Source organism: Bos javanicus, chromosome 18 (assembly GCF_032452875.1).
Source record: "Bos javanicus breed banteng chromosome 18, ARS-OSU_banteng_1.0, whole genome shotgun sequence".
NCBI lineage: Eukaryota > Metazoa > Chordata > Mammalia > Artiodactyla > Bovidae > Bos > Bos javanicus.
In genome coordinates, this window is record NC_083885.1 from 14,652,954 (window position 1) to 14,669,983 (window position 17,030).

The following is a 17,030-nucleotide window of genomic DNA, read 5'->3' on the forward strand; positions in this document are numbered from 1 at the left end:
GAAAAAGACCTTTTCCAAGTTCCAAATCTGGGGCAAATTTGGCACTATCTTTGGGCAGCTTTTTAACTAACTCAGGAGGCACGCACAAAGAACAGAGGAATATGTCACAGCAACTTGGTCTTTGTTTCCTCTGTCCAGAGAGCCAGCCTATCAAAGGCGAGCCTGCTCCTGAGCGTGACACCACAGAGGGCGGACAACAGCTGAATGGAGGGCGGGGGACCAAGGGTCACAATCTAGGTTGAGCAAGATGTGTTCCGTTTTTCTTCTCCAACGACAGTTTCAAAGTAATACCAGAGTACTTGTGCAATCATCCTCAAAAGACACAAACAGAACTCAGGTCCTCCAGGATGGCAACACTGAGGAAGAGCAATCAAGGTCCTCCAGAGAGCAAATGCAGTCTCAGGGTCTCTGATTTAGAACTATCCAAGTTATGCCATTGACTGGGTCTGCAGGAACCAAAAATAGTAACTGTTTCAATGGCACTTTTTCCACAAGCAGAATCATCTTACATCTTTTGGCTAAGAGCATTTCATCACCACCCCCCACCACCACCAAAGGATCAGAAGTCTTAAGTTTTGCAATTCAACAACTGCATACACTCTCACTCCTCAGTGGAGAAGGAATGTGAAGGATATTGCGCAAGTCACTTCAGAAGACCCTCTCACCATAAGAAAGTCTGAAATTTGACTATGGAGAAATTCTTGCAAAGGAATATAAAGCTTCTCAAAGCCTACAGAAACCATGAAACCTAAGCCTGTTGCATCTGAACTGCTAGAAAGAAAATGGTTCTGAGAGCACGGAGCCCTCTTAGGCCAGCTTAATCTTCCAAAAGCCTCTTCCAAAACTCTTCGGAAGTTGGGATAGGAAACACAACAGAAGCAGAAAAGCTTGACAGGACACCAGGAAAAGAGCAGCCCCCAAGAAAAATTAAGACTCCCCGCAAAACGCCAGCGATACAAGACTCAACACAATCCCTCTTTGAGAGGGGACTGAAACCATGTGGCAGGGCCAACCTTACATACACACTCACACATACACACTCACACATACACATACACACACACACACTCACAGCTACCGCCCTGCCAGGGGATGATGAAATGAGGAACGGAAATTAACATTTCAGGCAACGTCTCACATTGTTCCTTGAGGCCAAGGGCTGCTGCTGGTGCAGCCGCCGCCGCCGCTTCCCTCCCACCCGCCCCCAGTCCCGCCTACCCTCCCCCCGAAACACCCCCGCGCCGCTGCCCCGCATTCCTGCCCCTCCGCGGGCCCACGCGCCTCCCGCGGCCCCAGCGCCCCCTCTCCCTCCAGGGCCCCGGCTCTCCCGCCCCCTCCGGCTTGGAGCCCGAAGCCGCCTGCTCCCATTTCAAAACAGCGATAATAATAGGGACGCTGGGAATAACAACTACAGCCCACACCGCAAATGCGCCCCTCCCGCGGGTCAGAGGTCGGCGCCCCGCTCTCCAGGTGCCCAGGGCCCTCCGCAGCTCTGGGCCGGCCTTTCAAGGTTGCCTGGTCCCCCAGGCCCGCCTGGAACGCCCAACGGCCCCCCATCTGCCCCTCGCGCTGCCCCGAGACCCCCAGGTCCCCAGGCCCAGCCGAAGCGCCCCGTCGGTCCCTCGGGCTTCGCAAGCTCACCCAGAGCCCACCCTCAGCCGCCTACGGCCCCCCCTCAGGCCTGCCCCGAACCCCTGTCTGCTCCTCAGAACCCCTGAAGACCCCCGTCGGCCCCTGCCCGCCCACAGTCCATCCTCTACCCCTCAAGGCTGCCCAGGACTCCTGTAGCCGCCCCCCACCAAGGCTCCAGGCCCGCCAAGAGCCCCTCGTCGGCCCTCTGGGCCCTCCAGGCCCACCCCGAGACCACCCTAGCCCTCGCCTGCCCCTCAGGTCAGCATGGAGCGCCTCGTCGGCCCCCGACCCCCAAGTCCGCCCGAAGACCACCGTCGACCCGCCGGCTGCCCCCCACAGGCCCACCTGAATCCCCGCACAAGTCCGCCCGGAGACCCAGAGCGCCGTCACCACTGCCCCGGACACCCTGGACCCCAGGCCCGCAGGAGCCCGCCGCTCTGCTCCGCCCGGCGCGCAAGGCCTGCAGGCCGCGAGGCCGCCCCACGCCCGTCCCGATCCCTGCGCGGCCGCGGCTCTCACCGGCTCCGGCTCCGACTCCGGCTCTGGCCCGCGGCTCAGCGGCGGCGCGCGGGCGAGGCCATGCAGCCCCGGCCCGTCACCGGCCCGCGGCCCGAGCGGGAAGGCGGCGCGGGCTCCGAGCGCCGGAGAGGCGGGCGCAGACGAGCCCGCCCTCGGGCGGCGCCGCGGCAGTCTGGCTCTCACTGAGGGGGCGTCGGGCCGCGCGCTCGGCGGCGCCTCCCCGCTTGGGGCCCTCGCTCCATCGCGCTCCGGCTCGGGCGGCCTCTGGCTCCGGGACCCGGCGGCGGCTGCGGCGGCGCCGGCAGCATGAGACGTTACCTCCCATTGGCCCGCCGTATCCGCCACCACCATTGGTCCGCCGAGTTCGGGCACAGGGCTGCTTACGTCACGGCGTCGGAGAGGAAGTGCGCATGGGACCAAGGGAGACGGCGAGATTGACAGTTTGTAGGACGGGCTGGGGCGGGACCAGAAGGACGTCCGGGGTTGGATTGGACAAGGTCGTGCGTCCAGGCGCAAGAGTCTCCGAGGTAGCGAGAAGCTGGATTGGCTACGTGTTTCGCAAAGGGGGCGGGTCTTTTGGCCTCGAACATGACGATTGGCCTTTCCAAGTGCCGGAAGCGGCGAAGGGAACGGTCGGGAGCGGATCTGGGCGGAAGGCGGTAGAAGGCGCGGTGTCGCGGAACGCACACTGGTAGGGAGGCGAGCCCGCGAGTTCAGGGCCGGGTAGGGGCAGTTGGTGCTCTGTCAGCTCACATCCAGACCATTCTGCTCTGGTTGCACCTGCCGCTCGCACAGGGACGCTTGACCACCGTCCACCGACCGAGTCGCCTCTCACATCTGCTTTTTTAAAGGGAACGGAGATCCTTCCAGCCGCGCGGCGGGGCCGAAGAGAAAAACACTGACTTCAACCAAATACGGAATTAAAATTAGGAAATATGAATAAGGAGGCAGTTTGCCTAGAAGTAATCTGAGAACATACTAAAGCAAAAACAAAGTGAAGTTCCACAGAAGCAGAAGCTATGGATAAAAATATACAGTAGCGAAAAGAAGTGCAGAGAAAAGCAAAGAATGAAACCTTTGAACATATTAATTCACAAATGTTTACTGAGTGTCTTTTACCAGCCAGGCACTAAATCAGGCACTGGAAACGAACTGGAACAGCAACTCTATCTACCAGCATGTGGTTTCTCACCATGGAGGGAAGACACACCTTCGTTGAATACAAGTACCTAATTACAGGCTGTGATAAGTGCTTTGGAAGAAAAGTATAGGGAGTTATGAAGGAATACTGAGTGAAAATCAGGTCTAGTCTGAGCAGTGGCTTGACACTTAAGGTGCTGCCAGAAGGCTGAAGAGGAAGTAGGAGTAAGACGTGGTGGAGAATATCCAGTAAGGTGGCTTCTAGCCACATGTGACAAGCACTAGAAATGTGGCAAGTCCAGGTTGACATGTGCTGTGAATATAAAATATCGGGTTTCGAAGGTGTGGTGTGAAGAAAAGAATGTAAAATGTAAAAAAGTAAATCTTTGTATTTTTTACATGTGTGTGTGCTTAGTCACTCCCCCTTTGCAACCCTATGGACTGTAGCCCACCAGGCTCCTCAATCCATGGGATTCTGCAGGCAAGAATACTGCGATGAGTTGCCATGCCATGCGCTGCTCCAAAGGATCTTCCCAACCTAGGGATAGAACCCACATCTCCTGCATTCCAGGCAGATTCTTTGAACAACCAGGGAAGTCCTACTACATGTGAAAATGATAGTGTTTGGGACAATTGCATTAAAATATAGTGTTAAAATTAATGAAATCTTCTTTTTTCTTTTTAATTGTAGCCACTTAGGAATTTTAAATGACATCTCCTGGCTGCATTCCGCTTCTGTTGGACCGCCCTGGGCAAAGGGGCGGCCTAACCCATCTCCTTTAGATAGAGAGAGGCCTGGTGGCTCAAGGGACAGCACTCATTTATTCAAAGCACACTGAGGGCTTTTGAGTGCCTACTATGTGCCTGGAACAATTCTAAAAGTGAAAAAATGAATGTTAGTCCCTCAGTTGTGTCCAACTCTTTGTGACCCCATGGACTATATAGCCCACCAGGGTCCTCTGTCCATGGGATTCTCCAGGCAAGAATAATGGAGTGGGTTGCCTTACCCTTCTCCAAGAGATCTTCCCGACACAGGGATTAAACCTGTGTTTGCCTTCATTGCAGATAGGTTCTTTACCTTATGAGCCACGAGGGAAGACCAGCACAATTCTAAGGCCTGTATTAAATATGGGGTAGTGAGGGGCTCAGATTAGATCACCTTTGAGCTGAATCACAAAGGAAGCAAGGCATGTGGATTGGGGAAGAGCACCCCAGGACTCACAGGAAGGAGCCTCAGCAACCACAGAGCAAAGATGGAGCAAATGAGATGAGGCAAGTGGCTGGTAAGAGTCTCGATTCAGAGTTGAAATTTCACTCTGAATGAACACTAAACCACAGAGAGTCTCAGGAAGGTGAGAGGCCCCACTGTTGAAAGGGTCACTCTGGAGATGATGGAAGCATGGAGGAGGTGGCAGTGATGTCCAGACTGGTGAGACAGTGGCATCTGGAGTGTGTTTTGAAGATAGAGTAGGCATGATTTTGTGAGCTGTGAGAGAAAGAGGCAGGTCTGGGATGCAGTCAACATTGGCTGGAAAGAAGGGGAGGAATAGGTCTGGGTCACAAAACTGGGAATTTAATTTTATACAGTTAAGTCTGAGATGCTTGGGCCTCCTCATGGAATACTAGGGGGACAGCAGCAGACCCCTGGAGGCCTCCAGGCACAGGGCTGGATCTCAGCCTGCAAGTAGCACCTGCAGTGAAGGGTCAGAGGCAGCAACTGCCAAAACAGTGCGAACTTGACAGAGGGCTAGCAGGAAAGCTGTCGCAATAGTTCCAGAGAAAAGACATGGGAGGAGTGATGGGGACCTAGAGAAGGTGGACAGTGGCAGGGTGGTGGGACAGGGGTCAGGAGCCAACCGCCTGCTGGGCTAGGGGGTTGGAAGGGGCCTGCCAGAGCCAGCATTGCCACATCTTCTAGTTTTTTATTGGAAAATAAATTTTGATTGGACGTTTCAAGAAGAGGGCATTTCAATAAGAGTTCAACAATTTGTCAAACATTGTGCAGCCAAGCAAACAGATCTACAAATTCCTGACCTTGATCCCTAAAGGGCAGTTCTCCAGCCCTTGCCTGTGAAGTCTGCTTTCCTTCAGCAGTTGCCTGGGCTCACCTCAAGGTTCTGGCCCAGAAGCTCTGGGAGAAGCCCAGAGCATCCCCAAGCCCATTCAGGAAGGCCTGGCCCCAGCAGCATCTGTGGTTGGCCATCTGGCATACTGCCGTCTGAGTATATGCACCAGAGCCCATACCTCCCTGTCCACCCCCCAACCCAAAGCTTCTAGGTTCACCTTGCAAACACTTATTCAGGCCTTTGTTTGCCAGGAACTGACCTGGGAACTGTGTACTGAGCCACGAACAAAACCAGGTTCCTGCCAAAGGCACTCATGTTCCAGTGTGTCTGTGTCTCTGGAACCCAGTGGAGCTCATAGTTGACCAGACACAAGCTAGTCCATGGCTCCCCCAGTGATGCCGGGTGCCCTCCCAGAGAAGAAATGATGCGTCCTACCTGGCTCTTCCCTGAGTGAAGGCACCAATCACCTTTCCACACTCACCAGCCACCCACACCCCGTGCCATGTGTGGCCTGGGAGACTGGCGGGCTGCTGTGCCCAGTGGAACTCCTCCCTCCATTGCAGAGTGGTCAGAGCAGGCCCACAGCCTGGCCCGTCTCTTCTTCTTTTTCCCTGGGGCCCTGTGTTAAGAACTGGCATCTGGGTTTGGGCCCAACTGGCCCAGCCTCAGCCCTGTGCTCGACCCCAGCTTGCTAGCATTCTCAGCATTAGAATCTGGAACCCAGGTTCATTTCACAGTAAATTATTACACGTTTCACTTTCCAGTTACCATAGCTCTGTGTTGCTCAGTTGTGTCCAACCATGGGATTTTCCAGGCAAGTGTACTGGAGTGGGTTGCCATTTCGTTCTCCGAGCTTTGTGTTGTATTGTCCCCCAGACCTCAAGAGGAGGGAGGAACTGTGGCAGAAAGCAGGATTCAGATATTCCTGTGGCCCCTGAACTTGGGGCCATCAGAACACCCCCCAATTTTTAAAACTCTCCACCCAATACTTTTCCTGTAGTCCTACAACTTTTGATGTCAAGAGTCAAAATATGATGATGTAATTTTTTCTTTAGTCAATTCATCACAAATGCAATTATAAGCCTGAGAGTAAAAATAAGTCTTCCTAAGACATTCCCTAATCACACCGTCCTACACTTGCACAATGAATTTCCGCCTGCAGAAGGCGAGGGCCTTGTTCAGTTGGGAGACGGACACATGCTCATTCAGCAAATGATTGGATGCTGGATATGTGTGCTGGACAACATTACAGCCTCAAAAACACACACACACACACACACAAAAATGTGTTGACACTTTCACAGTCAGATAGTCAGGACTTGACACACCATCTTGTGATAATGTAACTGGAGAAGGGTGTGCCAGAAGCTTTCTCAGGCAGCCACATTCAGTCAGTGGCATGATACCCACCTGCAGCCCCCTCCTTGGACTTCTGAGAAAGCCACAGACATCTCTGTGCTCCTCGCCATCCATAGAAAGCTGCCCCTGGGGACACAACTGAGCTCTGCTGCTGACAGTGGTTGGGACAGCAGTCCTCTGGCTGGTGCCAGTTATTCAACTAACTACGATGCTTTTTTTCCAGAGTGGTAAATTCAGACCGTTTTACTAATGCTGAATTCAGTAAAGACTTTATACGAAAAACAAATTCCCCAAATTGTCCCTTGGTACTTAGCTGGAGAGGGGTCCAAAGGAGCAATGTTTTTTAATGGTCTTTTTTTTTTTTCAATTGAAGTATAATTTATAATGTTTTGTTAGTTTCAAATGTACAGCAAAGTTATTCAAATATACATATATATGCATGTTCTTTTTCAGATTCTTTTCCATTATAAGTTATTACAAGGTATTTTATACAGTAGTGTGTATATGTTAATCCCAAACTCCTAATTTGTCTCACCCTCCCCCCAAACCCTTTGGTAACCATAAGTCTGTTTCTCTATGTCTGTGAGTCTATTTCTGTTTTATAAATAAGTTCATTTCTGTCATATTTTACATTCCACATGTAAGTGGTATCATATATTTTTCTGTCTCTGACTTCACTTCATGAGATAGTCTCTACGTCCATCCAAAGAATAATCTCGAATCCAAGTTCCCTTCTTAAATGTATGATGCTCATAGATGTGTTTGGTGGAAAATAATTCTAGTTACATCAGAATTGCCATGTTTGGCTTAGACCACTAGCTTGCAAGTGAGGTTCCAGAGAGTCCTGGGGGAGGTGCACAAGACCCTCTGTGGGTGTTGGCAAAGTTCAGCTCTCTTCCTGATGGTACCATAGGTTGTGTCTCTGTTTCGCTCTCCTCCTGAGCGCACGTCCATGACGCAGGACAACCATGTTCCTCTGACACTGACTAGTGTACTTTCTTGGATTTCTCAGTTCTGATAAGAATATGGTAAATATCTGTAGACACAACCCATGTAAACAAAAACTCTTCGGATGTGCTTCCCCAGTGGTCCAGTGGTTAAGAATCCACCTGCCAATGCCGGGGACGCAGGTTCGATCCCTGGTCTGGGGAGACTCCACATGCCTCACAGCAACTAAGCCTGTGTGCCACAACTACTGAAGCCCTCTTGCCTAGAGTGTGTGCTCTGCAACAAGAGGAGCCACTGCAATGAGAAGCCCATGCAACTCAACTAGAGATTAGACTCTACTCAACACAACTAGAGAAAGCCCTTGCACAGCCACAAAGACCCAGCATGGTGAAAAATAAAAATAAAGTATTGAGCTATTCCATAGAATCTACAAGGGCTTCCTAGGTGGCTCAGTGGGTAAAGAATCCTCCTGCCAATGCAGGAGACTTGGGTTTGATCCCTGGGTTGGGAAGATCCCTGGAGAAGGAAATGGCAACCCACTCCAGTATTCTTGCCTGGGAAATCCTACGGGCAGAGGAACCTGACGGGCTGCAGTTCAGGGGGTTGCAAGAGTTGGACATGACTAAGTGATAAACAGCAACATAGAATCTACATATTTAAGGGCTTGCTGCTGCTGCTGCTAAGTCGCTTCAGTCGTGTCTGACTCTGTGCGACCCCATAGACGGCAGCCCACCAGGCTCCCCCGTCCCTGGGATTCTCCAGGCAAGAACACTGGAGTGGGTTGCCATTTCCTTCTCCAATGCATGAAAGTGAAAGGTGAAAGTGAAGTCACTCAGTCGTGTCCGACTCTTAGCGACCCCATGGACTGCAGCCTACCAGGCTCCTCCATCCATGGGATTTTCCAGGCAAGAGTACTGGAGTGGGGTGCCATTGCCTTCTCCATTTAAGGGCTTAGCTGGAGACAAAGGTGATGCAGCTGTGAGCATACCAGACCTTCACCGACCAAGCACTAATCATGCCAAGGTCAAGTCCCAAAGGACACAGAGACATTTTAAAATAGTGCCTGTGAAAGTTGCTCGGTCGTGTCCAACTCTGCGACAGTCCATGGACTTCTCTAGGCCAGAATACTGGAGTGGGAGGCCTTTCCCTTCTCTAGGGGATCTTGTCAACCCAGGGATTAAACCGGGTGTTTCCTGCATTGCAGGCAGATTCCTTACCAGCTGAGCCATCAGGGAAGCCCAAAGTAGTGCATGATGTGCATACAATACGTAAACAGTAAGATTGTGACTGCGGACCCTAGAGTGGGCTTGTGCTCAGTGTTTTGCAGACCAGTCTCCACACATCCTCTCCCACAGCAGTCATCAGGAAGGGCACGGGTTCTGGGACCAGTCTGCGTGGGTTCAGACCCCAAAACCGCCCCTACTAACTGTGATCCAGAGCAGCGGATTCACTCAGGGTCTTGGTTCCCCACCTACAGTGGGGGATGTGAGCACCTACCCAGTGTGCCCAACACAGCAGAAACCTGTTGACTGTGACTGCAAACCTAAGGGAATGCCCACATTAGACCTGTGGGTGTCCTTCTGTATCTGATTTCCGGAGGTCCCCTGCCATCTTGCTCCAGTTCTGAATGCCCGTGGGAGCAAGCCCGGGGCACGCACAGGCCTCTGTGACAACAGATGTTCCGTAGCCTGGGGACTGAGGCTGGGCTGCAAGGGTGGGTGTTCTGGAAGAAGGAGCTGAGGGGTCACCGGACAGGGTGGGTGCACAGCGAGGAAGGAGAGAGAGCCAGCCCTGGGGGTTGCGGAAGATGCTGGGGGCAGTGTGTAAAGGTGGGGCTGGGCTGGTCCTCAGCATCTCCTGAGCTTGCACATGGCTCCGGGGCTGCCCCTTCTCACTCACACACCTGCTGACAGATTTGCTGTGGGGGACGTGACCTGACCAGGCCAGCTCTTGCCCTGAGAACTGGCCCTGCACCTGCTTCCACGAAGTCCTGGGTGGGGTTCCAAGCCTGCACCTACTCCCATGCCACAGTCATCTGATGCCAGCAACAGAGTAGGCGCTCAGTGTTGTAGGACTTAGTAGTTTGTCATTGCAACCCAGCTTTACTGTACAACTTTCAAACGTATCCAGAAACTAAAAGGACAGGTGTCACAGGAGTTAATGTAGAAACACTCTGGCTGGCCTGCACTTCAGTGTCCAGGGCTGTGATCCGTTTTGTGCCCTCAGGGTCCAGCCAGGCCAGGTGCTCCCCATCCACCCTCACAAGGGCTTCAGTTTTTCCCTCTGCCATAGACAGATTATAAACACAGTCTATGGGATTTGCTTTATTTTGTTTATTATGTTTACAAAGCTGTAATCTCGTATAGGATCACCTTAAGACCCAAGTTCCAAATAAACTGTCAAAGGAAATAAAACATAAAGCAGCAGGGTGGCGATGGCAAAGCCTAAACTGCATACTGCGATCTGAGAGTCTATGAAACCCAAGCACCCTCTGGTCTCCAAGTAATCTCCAAATTAACCTGATCAACTTTCCACTACCCCCAACCAGGGCTGGCTGTGAATTCCAAAGACACAGGACCCCGTGGCAGAAGCTGCTGGGAGATGCTGGCGCCCACCGCCTGTGCCCTGTGTTTTTTCCCCAACAATCCAGGGGGAGGGGGACTTAAGTGAGCATGGTTCAAATTCTCTGTGGAAGCAGCCACCTCTTCCTCTGTCAAACCAATGACAGAGAAAAGGAGACAGTGTCCCATTCCCCTTAGACCTGGGCCTCTGCCGCCGCAGCCTGTTCTGGAGGGAGGCCTGCCTGGGACTTACTGAGACTTCCCTGGGGCTGCGGGGCAAGCCCAGTGGCCCGCCACTGGGGTAAAGTGGAAGCTCCCCAGGTTTCCACTGCCCCCAGGAGACCAGCCCCTCTCACCCCACCTCCCCTTCCCCCATACAGGGTCTTCCTGTCCTCCCGTTCCCCACGGCATTCTGTCTAGAGTCTGTTCTCCAGGAAACAGTCCAAGTCATGCTTCTAAAACACACCAACTGGTCCTAGGCTCAGAATCCTTCAGTCCCTCCAACATAGAGGCAGGGTCCTGAGTAAGGCACATTCTACCACAATTTTTAAAATGTTCCCTTCTGTGTGCCCTTCTCTGTGTTTTGTCTGTCTCCAGGGAAAGCACTTTCCATGTGCTTTGTGGGCTCAGTTTACTGTTGTTTCTCCCTGGTCAGAAGAGGGGGAGCCACAGAGGCCAGGCATCACTTTGTTCGTGGCTGTGTCCTCCACACCCAGAACACAGCCATGCAGTGGACATCTGTCAAAGGCAATTCCAGTTTGTCCCACAAAAATCTCCTTTGCCCCCCAGTTCCTTCCTTCCCTGTTTCAAGGGCCTCTCACCAATCCCTCCGAAACTCGTCACAGAAGCGCCAGCCTCCTTCCCCATCTCCCCATCAGCTATGCTCTGGGTGCCTTCTCCATGCCCTGCCTTGTTTGTCCTTTCTCCTTCTATTCTGCATTACAGCACATCGAGAATGGGCCAGCCATCTCTGAGTTTGAGGGAATAGGGCAGGAGGCTGGAGGAAGGCAGGCTGTCCTTAGTGGACTGGAGGAAAGCACTTGCCTGTCACTGTCTTTCCCCATTATGCCTGGGGCTGTCTGCCTTGGGTACAATCTCAAAAATGACAGGATGATCTCTGTTCATTTACATGGCAAACCATTCTATATCACAGTAATCCAAGTCTATGCCCCAACCACTAATGCCAAAGAAGCTGAAGTTGAACGGTTCTATAAAGACCTAAAAGACCTTCTAGAACTAACACCCAGAAAAGATGTCCTTTTCATCACAGGGGGCTGGAATGCAAAAGTAGGAAGTCAAGAGATACATGGAGTAGCAGGAAAATTTGGCCTTGGAGTACAAAATCAAGTAGGGCAAAGGCTAACAGAGTTTTGCCAAGAGAACGCACTGGTCATAGCAAACACCCTCTTCCAACAACACAAGAGAAGACTCTACACATGGACATCACCAGATTGTCAACACTGAAATCAGATTTATCATATTCTTTGCAGCCAAAGATGGAGAAGTTCTATACAGTCAGCAAAAAAAAAGACTGGGAGCTGACTGTGGCTCAGATCATGAACTCATCATTATTATTCAGACTTAACTTGAAGTACAAAGGGAAAACCACTGGACCATTCAGATATGACCTAAATCAAATCCCTTATGATTATACAGTGGAAGTGACGGATAGATCTAAGGGATTGGATCTGATAGAGTGCTGGAAGAACCGTGGACAGAGGTTTGTAACATTGTACAGGAGGCGATAATTAAAACCATTCTCAAGAAGAAGAAATGTAAAAAGGCAAAATGGTTGTCTGAGGAGGCCTTACAAATAGCTGAAAAAAGAAGAGAAGCGAAAGGCAAAGGAGAAAAGGAAAGATATATCCATGTGAATGCAGAGTTCCAAAGAATAGCAAGGAGAGATAAGAAAGCCTTCCTCAGTGATCAATGCAAAGAAATAGAGAAAAACAATAGAATGGGAAAGACTAGAGATCCCTTCAAGAAAATTAGAGATACCAAGGGAACATTTCATGCAAAGATGGGCTCAATAAAGGACAGAAACGGTATGGACCTAACAGAAGTATAAAATATCAAGAAGAGGTGGCAAGACTACACTGCAGAACTATATAAAAAAGACCTCAATGACCCAGATAACCATGATGCTGTGATTACTTATATAGATCCAGATATCCTGGAGTGCAAAGTCAAGTGGACTTTAGGAGGCATCACTGCAAACAAAGCTAATGGAGGTGATGGAATTCCAGTTGAGCTATTTTAAATCCTAAAAGATGATGCTGTGAAAGTGCTGCACTCAATATACCAGCATATTTGGAAAACTCAGCAATGGCCACAGGACTGGAAAAGGTCAGTTTTCATTGCAATCGCAAAGAAAGGCAATGCCAAATAATGTTCAAACTACCACATAATTGCACTCATCTCACACGCTAGCAAAGTAATGCTCAAAATTCTCCAAGCTAGGCTTCAACAGTTCGTGAACCGAGAACTCCCACATGTTCAAGCTGGATTTAGAAAAGGCAGAGGAACCAGAGATTAAATTGCCAACATCCGTTGGATCATAGAAAAAGCAAGAGAATTTCAGAAAAACGTCTGCTTCATTGATTACACTAAAGCCTTTGACTGTGTGGATCACAACAAACTGGAAAATTCTTCAAGAGACGGGAACATCAGACCTCCTTACCTGTCTCCTAAGAAATCTGTATGCAAGTCAAGAAGCAACAATTAGAGCTGGACATGGAACAATGGACTAGTTCCAAATTGGGAAAGAAGTATGTCAAGGCTGTATATTGTCACCCTGCTTATTTAACTTATGTTCAGAGTACATCGTGTGAAATGCTGGGCGGGGATGAAGCACAAGTTGGAATCAAGATTGCCGGGAGAAATATCAATAACCTCAGATATGCAGATGACACCACCCTTATAGCAGAAAGTGAAGAAGAACTGAAGAGCCTCTTATGAAAGTGAAAGAGGAGGGTGAAAAAGTTGGTTTAAAACTCAACATTCAAAAAACCAAGATCATGGAATCCAGTCCCATCACTTCATGGCAAAGAGATGGGGAAACAATGGAAACGGTGACAGACTTTATTTTCTTGGGCTCCAAAATCACTGCAGATGGTGACTGCAGCTATGAAATTAAAAGACACTTGCTCCTTGGAAGAAAAACTATGATCAACCTAGACAGCATTTTAAAAAGCAAAGAGATTACTTTGCCAACAAAGGTCCATTGAGTCAAAGCTATGGTTTTTCCAGTAGTCATGAATGGATGTGAGAGTTAGACTATAAAGAAAGTTAAGTGCTGAAGAATTGATACTTTTGAACTGTGGTGTTGGAGAAGACTCTTGAGAGTCCCTTGGACTGCAAGGAGATCCAACCAGTCATTCCTAAAGGAAATCAGTCCTGAATATTCACTGGAAGGACTGAAGCTGAAGCTCCAATACTTGGGCCACCTAATGCAAAGAACTGACTCATTGGAAAAGACCCTGATGCTGGGCAAGACTGAAGGCAGGAGAAGAAGGGAATGACAGAGGATGAGATGGTTAGATGGTACCACTGACTCGATGGACATGAGTTGGAGCAAGTTCTGATGGTGTGGCAAAGAGTTGGACGCAGCTGAGTGACTGAACTGAACTGTCCACCTTCAGCATGGTTTGTGGAACACCTACAGAGGCAAGCCCACTACTGATGTGTTGAAAAGTCATAATGGCCACAGACCTCTGGGATCCAGAACCAGGCAAGGAACACTCTGTCTTAGTACAGAAGGGCTAGAGGCCTAGGACCATCCTCCTTCAGGGTGATAGTGTGCTCTGTGCAGGGGATGAATCAGAGGGGTGAAATGGAACTGCTGCTGCTGCTGCTAAGTCACTTCAGTCGTGTCCAACTCTGTGTGACCCCATAGACGGCAGCCCACCAGGCTCCCCCGTCCCTGGGATTCTCCAGGCAAGAACACTGGAGTGAGTTGCCATTTCCTTCTCCAATGCATGGAAGTGAAAAGTGAAAGTGAAGTTGCTCAGTCATGTCTGACTCTTAGCGACCCCATGGACTGCAGCCTACCAGGCTCCTCCATCCATGGGATTTTCCAGGCAAGAGTACTGGAGTGGGGTGCCACTGCCTTCTCTTAGCTGGGTGTTATGAGCACACAATCTGATCAGTGGCTATAGGATCCTAGAGCAATCTGTTGGCTACAGGGCATGTCCAACAGGAGCTCCTGGGAGACCAAACCCAGAGCAGCAAAGCCTTCTGTCTTCCCTTGTCTTATCATCTCCTTAACAAGTAACCCATGGGACCAGAGGGATATCAAGCCAGTGACTTTCAAGATACAGGCTATAAACTGCACTTCTAAACAAGGTCCCTCTCTCCTGGTAACTGGACACAGACAGTGCTTTGCAATGGCGCCGGGGCACAGAGGTGAACCTCACTTGTCGGGCTATGTCTCCCCAGTGGCTAAAGGACTGGACAGACAAACTCCAACTTGGACAGATGGAAAATCCACTGCAAACTCACACTGTAGAAAAAGGGTTGGCTTGTAACAAGGGAATGCCCACTCCAACCACAGCTGGGAGAGTGCTGGCAGCCCTGTCAACATACACGTCTCCTCCATGACCCAAAGGCAAGGGCTGCTCCTCATCTTCACATACAAGTCCTGGGACTTGCCCGTGGTTAGAACTCAGCACTCTCACTGCTAGGGCACCGGTTCAGTCCCTGATCAGGGAACTAAGATCCCACAAGCCATGTGTCTCAGCCAAAAAAAAGGTTACAAGTCCTAAGGAAGGACGTGGGGAATGTCCATGAACTAACCAGTGTGGTGACTAGTGTGACAAAGGGCTAGGGCCACCAATGGGGGCAGTGAGGAACCCAGCGGTCAGGCTTTGCAAGCAGGTATGAACAGCAGGCATCTCCAGTCATTACTGCGGGCAGCAGCCTCCAAGCTGGCCCTCAGTGACCGTTGCCCCCTGGACTTCACACCCTTGGGTTGACCAGGCCACATGGCACCATGTCACCTGAGAAGCCCGTGGAGAGTCACATGGTGAGCAGCTTCCACCGGCCGGCCAGGAGCCAGGCAAGGGCATCCCCTTGGCAGCTTGGCAAGTTTCAAATGACTGCTTCTCTGGGTGTGATGTACACTGCGTCTTGGTGAGACACCTGAGCCAGAGCCAGCCAAACACTCAGGAGTGGTGAGGCCTTGAATACTGGTTGCTCTAACTTGCTGAGTTTAGAGTAACCTGTTACATAGCAATAGGTAGCTAATACAATCAACAGAGCAAGTGGTTACTTTAATGAATTTGGCATGTGCTGTTGACCTCTGAGAGGTAACGCAGACCTGCCCTTTCCAGGCCCTCCTACATACACATACTGAGAACCACTGAGGGACACATAGCTACCTAGTCATGTGCAAACTCCTGGACAGGTTTTCTGCTGGTAATAATGGAGTCTTCCCCTTTCTTGCAATAAATATTTATTTGGCTGCTCCAGGTCTTACTTGCAGTGGCACGCAGATTGTTTGATCTTTGTTGTGACATGTGGAATCCTTTTTTTTTTTTGTAGGTGCATCATGCAGAATCTTTAGTTGCAGATGCCAACTTCTAGTTTCATCAGGATCTAGGATCTTGGATTGAACCCAGGCCCTCTGCATGGGAAGAATGGAGTCTTAGCCACTGGACCACCAGGGAAGTCCCAAGGACTTTTCCCCTTTCAAGAACAAATCGAACATTACAAAATCTTGTTGTACATGTGATATATAAAACCCAATAATGAGCCTTATGAAAAAGAATTGTTTCCTAAGAAAGATGTTCAGAACCAAAATTTACCAAAATTCAGAGAGATGACAATTTTATTCAAACATTCCACAGGGAAGTCTATTTTGTAAATGACACCCTAACATTGGCCAAAAACTCAGGTGTAGGCCAGGTCATTCAAAGCAGCAAGACAGCCTCAGCCAGAAGCTTGCCACTGTGGGCACAGGTACAGCCATGAGCTTGTGTGACAACCTACGGGCTCCAAGGTCAGGCCAAGTGTGGAGTCACTAGGCCTTTTTCTAAACATTTTGATTGAAATGTAATTGATTTATAATGTATTAGTTGCAAGTGTAGAGCAAACTGATTCAGCTATACATACATAGATATATGCATTCTTTTTCAGATTCTTTTCCACTGTAAGTTATTATAAGATACTGAGCAGAGTTCCCTGTGCTGTACAGTAGATCCCTGTCAGACCTGTGATTTTTTTAAAAAAAGTTTAGCACTTTGCTTCAGTTGCTGCCAAGCTGCCTAAATTGGGAAGAAGCAAATAATTATTTGCTCTGATATTAATAACGAAGTTAGATATTAATGCCAAAAAATGGCCCCAAAGATCAACTTCTGTCCCCAGACTGCAAAACTATTATCTCTATTTTACAGACAAGGCAACAGAGTGACACCCTGAGAGCTTGCCTGAAGCCCCCAGGAATCCAGCAAGCACGGAGAGGTGGAGTGCCCTGCCTGCTCCCTTGCCCTTCCTGCCACCACCACTCCCCAACCCCCCACCTCCCACCCCCAGCCAGGCCCTGCTTTGTGTGAGGTGTCTGGGAGGTGATACAGCAACCTCAACATGCCCTGGTCAGAACCAGCTCACCATGAGATCACCTCTCACACAATTAAGGGGAGCAGAGCCCAAAGGTCCTGATGTGTACAGGGTTCAGAGGGCTGAGGAAGTCGAAATGAGTAAACAGAAGTCACAAGGTACAGAAAGAACAGAGAGCAGGTGAAGAACAGGAAGGGCTCAGGAAAATGATCAGGAGTTGGGCCTGTGAGGAGCCAGATCAGCTGAGGCC